We start from the raw sequence: 6,397 nt of genomic DNA on the forward strand, positions 1-6,397 counted from the left end.
ACTATAACAAAAATCCTATTTAGGAATCCTAAATTTTTTCTGATAGGAAAAAAATTCTGACAGATCCACTTTCATTCCATTAAAACATACAACTGATCTCGTGCTCTAACACACATACAAAAATGCATACACTGGGAAGCGGACTTGGCCCAGTGGTTAGGGCGTCTGCCTACCACATGGGAGGTCCACGATTCAAACCCCGGGCCTCCTTGACCCGTGTGGAGCTGGCCATGCGCAGTGCTGATGCGCGCAAGGAGTGCCCTGCCACGCAGGAGTGTCCCCCGCGTAGGGGAGCCCCATACGCAAGAAGTGTGCCCCATAAGGAGAGCCGCCCAGCACGAAAGAAAGTGCAGTCTGCCCAGGAATGGCACTGCACACATGGAGAGCTGACACAAGATGACGCAACAAAAAGAAACACAGATTCCCAGTGCTGCTGATAAGGATAGAAGCGGTCACAGAAGAACACACAGCAAATGGACACAGAGAGCAGACAACTGGGCGGGGGGGGAGGGGAGAGACATTAATAAAAAATAAATAAATCTTTAAAAAATGCATAGATTGAAAAAAAAACACATAATTTTTTTCTAGAATTTTCTTTGATTTTTTTAGTAGTTTAGTAGATACTTACAGTCATCCCCTTCCTTAAGGTTTAGTAATTTTTTAAGTTTTTATTTCTTTTTCTTTATTTTTAGGAGGCACCAGGGATTGAAACTGGGACCTTGTACATGGGAAGGAGGCGCTCAACCACGGAGCTACACCTGCTCCCCATTCCTTACTTAAGGTTTAAACAGTTCCTTCTAGCTGAGACCATTTTACGAAAACATAAACAATTATTTCTTTGAAAAAAAACAAACAGTAGATGTGGTGCCTTACCTCTAAATGCAGCTGCCGAGCTATGAAAAGTCTTTTTTAGTCCAGATGACCACCAAATTAAGAGCAAAGATATTCCAACAGGAAACTTATCTTATAATAACATCTATTATGTTAACTGAGCCAGCAATGAGATTCATTTATTCATCATTTATTTGGAGCAAAGATAATCTTTTATTTTTCCTCCTCCACCCCCCCCTACTGTTTTTTGCTGTCTGTGTCCATTCGCTGTGTGATTTTCTGTATCTATTTCTCTTTTTGTCATCTCATTTTTGGGAGAGAGGTTCGCTGTCACTTGTGCCACCTCAGTTCCTGGTTTCTGTTGTGCTTCACCTTGACTCTCCCCTTGTCTCTGTTTTGTTGTGTCATCATCTTGCTGTGTCACTCACTTGCATGGGCACTGGCTCACCACATGGGCACTTGGCTTGCCGCGTGGACACTCACACAGGCATTCGGCTCGCCATGCGGGCCCTGGCTTGCGGCGTGGGCACACTTTTTTTTTTTTCACCAGAAGGCCCCAGGGATTGAACCTGGATCTTCCCATATGGTAGGCCCAATCACTTGAGCCACATCTGCTTCCCTCAGAGATAATCTTGTTCATTGTGATATCCCTAACACCTGGTAGAAAATTAACAACACCTGATTGAATGGGGGTAGCAGTTGAGCACCCACCTCCCACATAAGAGATCCCAGTGCCTCCTAAAGAAAACAAACAAGGAGCATACAATTAGCATCAAGCAAAAACAACAAGCAAGACAATGAGAAGATAACAAGCAAAAACAAAGGAGCAGGGAAGGGGTGTGGCTCAAGCAAGTGAGTGCCCACCTCCCACACAGGAGGTCCTGGGTTTGGTTCCCAGTGCCTTCTAAAGAAAAAAACACAATGACCCAAAAAACAATGAGCTGACAAGTGCAAACAATGAGCAAAAACGACCAGGGGAAGCGGAATTGGCTCAAAAGATAGAGCGTCTGCCTACCACATGGGAGGTCCAGGGTTCAAACCAGGGCCTCCTGACCCGTGTGGAGCTGGTCCATGTGCTGTGCTGATGCGCGCAAAGAGTGCTGTTCCAGGCAGGGGTGTCCCCCATGTAGGGGAGCCCCGTAAGGAGTGTGCCCTGTAAGGAGAGTCACCCAGCGTGAAAAAAGTGCAGCCTGCCCAGGAGTGACGCCGCACACACGGAGAGCTGACACAGCAAGATGACACAACAAAAAGAGACACAGATTCCTGGTGCCGCTGACAAGAATACAAGCAGACACAGAAGAACACGCAGTGAATGGACACAGAGAGCAGACAACTGCACAGGGGAGGGCAGGGAAGGGGAGAGAAATAAAAAAAGAAAAACAACCGGCAAACAGACGAGGGAGCCATCTGAGGGGGTCAGGAGGAACTGATTGAATGAATATTGTTTATTTTAAAGATGAGGAAACAAAGACTCCAAGAATGTAAGAACCTTCTGAAGATCATATGGACAGAAAGAAGTGGAATTAGGTTCAAAGTCTGGTCTGAACACAAAACCTGTGCCCTTTCTCCCATTATGAACTTGATGGACAGATGGGTTACTTTGCAGATTCCCAGTCTCTCTCTATTCCTGAGTCATATCCTCTCCTTGTCAAGGAGAGGAGGGGGAGATGTCGCTAGGGCAGATACCCACGAATGCCGTTAAAGTGCCTTCTGAGGAAGTCCCAGAAGAATTTTACTTTGACTTCTGTCTTTTTCATATGGCTCCCCCACTTTCAAGGTACTGAAGTATATTTCAGACCGTGGTATAAATCAGACATAAATAAACCTACAGGTCTGAAAATAGAGGATCTAAGCCAAAGCCTGTGGCAATAATCCTTGCAAACGTGGTGATGGGATTCGTCTGTGCTCAAGAAACACAATTTAGATTTGACTGAAATCGTAATAAACCTCTGTATTTCAGGTAGATGGAGAAATAGTCTCAATTCTAAACCAGAATACAAGGTATTAACTAGAGAGATTTAACACCTACAGTCACACTTGAAATTACAAGGTGTTAATGAGCAAGATATACCAAGAAATGTATTCCCCCTACCTTGACTGCCCCGGTTGGCTGTTGGTAAAGACTATTTGAAACCTCAAGTTGTGAAACTATGAATAAGGAAGGTTTCCTGAGGTAGGAATGATGTCATCTTGCAAGATGAGGGACCTTCAGTGAAATGCAGGATCATTCAGGGTAATGTGTTTACAATAAACAGGATCTTGAATTTATTGCAGAGGGGAGTGTGTGCCTTGACCAAAATGGAGAATGATGAGAAGTAACTAAATTATGTATAACATTCTTTACAGAGGAAAGGCAGGAAGAAAGCTTAATGATGTTGTGGTTGAAGGACCTGCAGCGACTGGTGATGTATTGGTTGTAGGTTGGTAAGAAGAGAAATGGATCTATGAAGACCCAAAGACCAAAACACTATAGATGAGTGTGACGAAAACCAAGCAGTGGTATGGGAGGAGGAGGGGAATCAGGGGCTCGGGACATAATAAATTTTAGTGGCAACAAGACAGCCAAGTAAAGTTAACTTGACATTAAAAGTCATCATCTTCATCTATGCAGCTCTTTCAAGCCTGAGCCTCATCATGGTAGGGAAAAAAAACTATAGTTAACAATGAAGTATTCTTCCCCTTTGCTTTCCCGGCATCCACCAAGAACAGTGCATAATTTAATTACTGACTCTACAGGCTGCATCATGGAGATGAAGAATGATGTGTCTGCTGTAGTAAGAAATTAGATAGAACCAACTATTCTCATCATTCTTCCTCTGTTAGGCCAAATTAATATAGTTAACAAGCTTTTGTTTGGATTAGCACCTCAGATCTGTGTAGATTAAAAATCATGACTATTACAGTAGTTATTATTTACGGAGTGCTGACAGGATCCTCAAGCCCCATGTCTAAACCAGAAAGGGGGTCTTTTGTCATTCTCTGTGCAGGAAACAATGTTCCACAAAGACCAGTGAATATCGAAGCTCATGAAAATCAGATTTAGGTCATGGGGGCAAAGGACCTCAGAAACGTCGTTGATGGTCTTTCCTTTTGCCCTGTGCCCTGCGTGCCCATCTTTTCACTAATCGTAACGACGCGTGCACACCAGTGTCCGCACGGCCACGCCGCCTGGCAGTGCCAAGTACGCGGGAGGCTCTCCCCACGGTCTACGCAGAGCGCGTGCGCGGGCCCGCAGCGTGCAGACACACCTCCCAGGCGGCCCTGACCATCCGCTGCCCCCAAGGCCTCCCTCCTGGGGGAAACTGGAAGCCCCCGCCTAGCAATCGTCCCTCGAGGACGCGAGGACGCACACGGCAGGCGCCTTCCAGAGACCGAAACCAGGTCTCCTCGCTCCCCGCCCCTGGCCGGCGCACCGCGCTGGGCCTCGGGCTCCCCCGACACGGACGCAGAGCCACAGCTTCACGCGGTTACTGGGAGTCCACGCGGGGGAGGGGAAACGACCGCAGACGGCCTCAGCCTCGCTTCCCGTGCCCCCCGGCCCCCACCGCCGGCCACGAGGCGCCGCGAACCCGGGCGCGGCAGGCGACGCCGAGGCCTGACGCCGCAGCGCCGCGCGGGCCTCCGGGGCGGGCGAGGCGCCCGGGCGCGGCGGAGGCCACGCGGCGCGAAAAGCCGCGCTCTGCCCCGCCACACGGCGAGCCCGCACGCCCGCGAGCGGCCGTTCCTCCGCGAGTCCTGAGGGGCCCCGGCCAGACCGCGAGCCGAGCGCGCGGAGGCCGGCGGCGCGGGAAGGAGGCGGAGGCCAACTCCCAGCAGCGCCCCGCGCCTGCGGAGGGCGCCCCCCCACGGCCGCCCCCGCCCCGCCCCGCCCCGCCGGCCCGCCTTGGACCTCCCCCCGGGCCGCCCCCGACCCCGCCGGGCCCGCCTTGGACCTCCCCCCGGGCCGCCCCCGACCCCGCCGGGCCCGCCTTGGACCTCCCCCCGGGCCGCCCCCGACCCCGCCGGCCCGCCCTCCACCTCCCCCCGGCCGCCCCCGCCCCCGCCCCGCCGGCCCGCCTCCCCCCGGCCGCCCCCGCCCCCGCCCCCGCCGGCCCGCCTTGGACCTCCCCCCCACGGCCGCCCCCGCCCCGCCGGGCCCGCCTTGGACCTCCCCCCGGGCCGCCCCGGACCCCGCCGGGCCCGCCTTGGACCTCCCCCCGGGCCGCCCCCGACCCCGCCGGGCCCGCCTTGGACCTCCCCCCCGGGCCGCCCCGCGCCGCCGGCCCGCCTCCCCTCAGAGCCCGGGCTCCGGCCGCCCCCGCCCCGCCCCGCCCCGCCGGCCGCCTCCCCTCAGAGCCCGGGCTCCGGCCCCGCCCCGCCGGCCGCCTCCCCTCAGAGCCCGGGCTCCGGCCCCGCCCCGCCGGCCGCCTCCCCTCAGAGCCCGGGCTCCGGCCCCGCCCCGCCGGCCGCCTCCCCTCAGAGCCCGGGCTCCGGCCCCGCCCCGCCGGCCGCCTCCCCTCAGAGCCCGGGCTCCGGCCGCCCCCCGCCCCGCCCCGCCGGCCCGCCCCGCCCCGCCGGCCGCCTCCCCTCAGAGCCCGGGCTCCGGCCCCGCCCCGCCCCGCCAGCCGCCTCCCCTCAGAGCCCGGGCTCCGGCCCCGCCCCGCCCCGCCGGCCGCCTCCCCTCAGAGCCCGGGCTCCGGCCGCCCCCGCCCCGCCCCGCCGGCCCGCCCCCGCCCCGCCCCGCCGGCCCGCCCCGCCGGCCCGACTCCCCTCAGAGCCCGGGCTCCGGCCCCGCCCCGCCGGCCGCCTCCCCTCAGAGCCCGGGCTCCGGCCCCGCCCCGCCGGCCGCCTCCCCTCAGAGCCCGGGCTCCGGCCGCCCCCGCCCCGCCCCGCCGGCCCGCCCCGCCCCGCCGGCCGCCTCCCCTCAGAGCCCGGGCTCCGGCCCCGCCCCGCCCCGCCAGCCGCCTCCCCTCAGAGCCCGGGCTCCGGCCCCGCCCCGCCCCGCCGGCCGCCTCCCCTCAGAGCCCGGGCTCCGGCCGCCCCCGCCCCGCCCCGCCGGCCCGCCCCCGCCCCGCCCCGCCGGCCCGCCCCGCCGGCCCGACTCCCCTCAGAGCCCGGGCTCCGGCCCCGCCCCGCCCCGCCCCGCCGGCCCGCCTCCCCTCAGAGCCCGGGCTCCGGCCGCCCCCGCCCCGCCCCGCCGGCCCGCCCCCGCCCCGCCCCGCCGGCCCGCCCCGCCCCGCCGGCCCGACTCCCCTCAGAGCCCGGGCTCCGGCCCCGCCCCGCCCCGCCCCGCCGGCCGCCTCCCCTCAGAGCCCGGGCTCCGGCCGCCCCGCCCCGCCGGCCGCCTCCCCTCAGAGCCCGGGCTCCGGCCGCCCCCGCCCCGCCCCGCCGGCCGCCTCCCCTCAGAGCCCGGGCTCCGGCCGCCCCGCCCCGCCGGCCGCCTCCCCTCAGAGCCCGGGCTCCGGCCGCCCCCGCCCCGCCCCGCCGGCCGCCTCCCCTCAGAGCCCGGGCTCCGGCCGCCCCGCCCCGCCGGCCGCCTCCCCTCAGAGCCCGGGCTCCGGCCGCCCCCGCCCCGCCCCGCCGGCCC

This window comes from Dasypus novemcinctus, chromosome 1 (genome assembly GCF_030445035.2).
Source record: "Dasypus novemcinctus isolate mDasNov1 chromosome 1, mDasNov1.1.hap2, whole genome shotgun sequence".
In the NCBI taxonomy this organism is placed as follows: domain Eukaryota; kingdom Metazoa; phylum Chordata; class Mammalia; order Cingulata; family Dasypodidae; genus Dasypus; species Dasypus novemcinctus.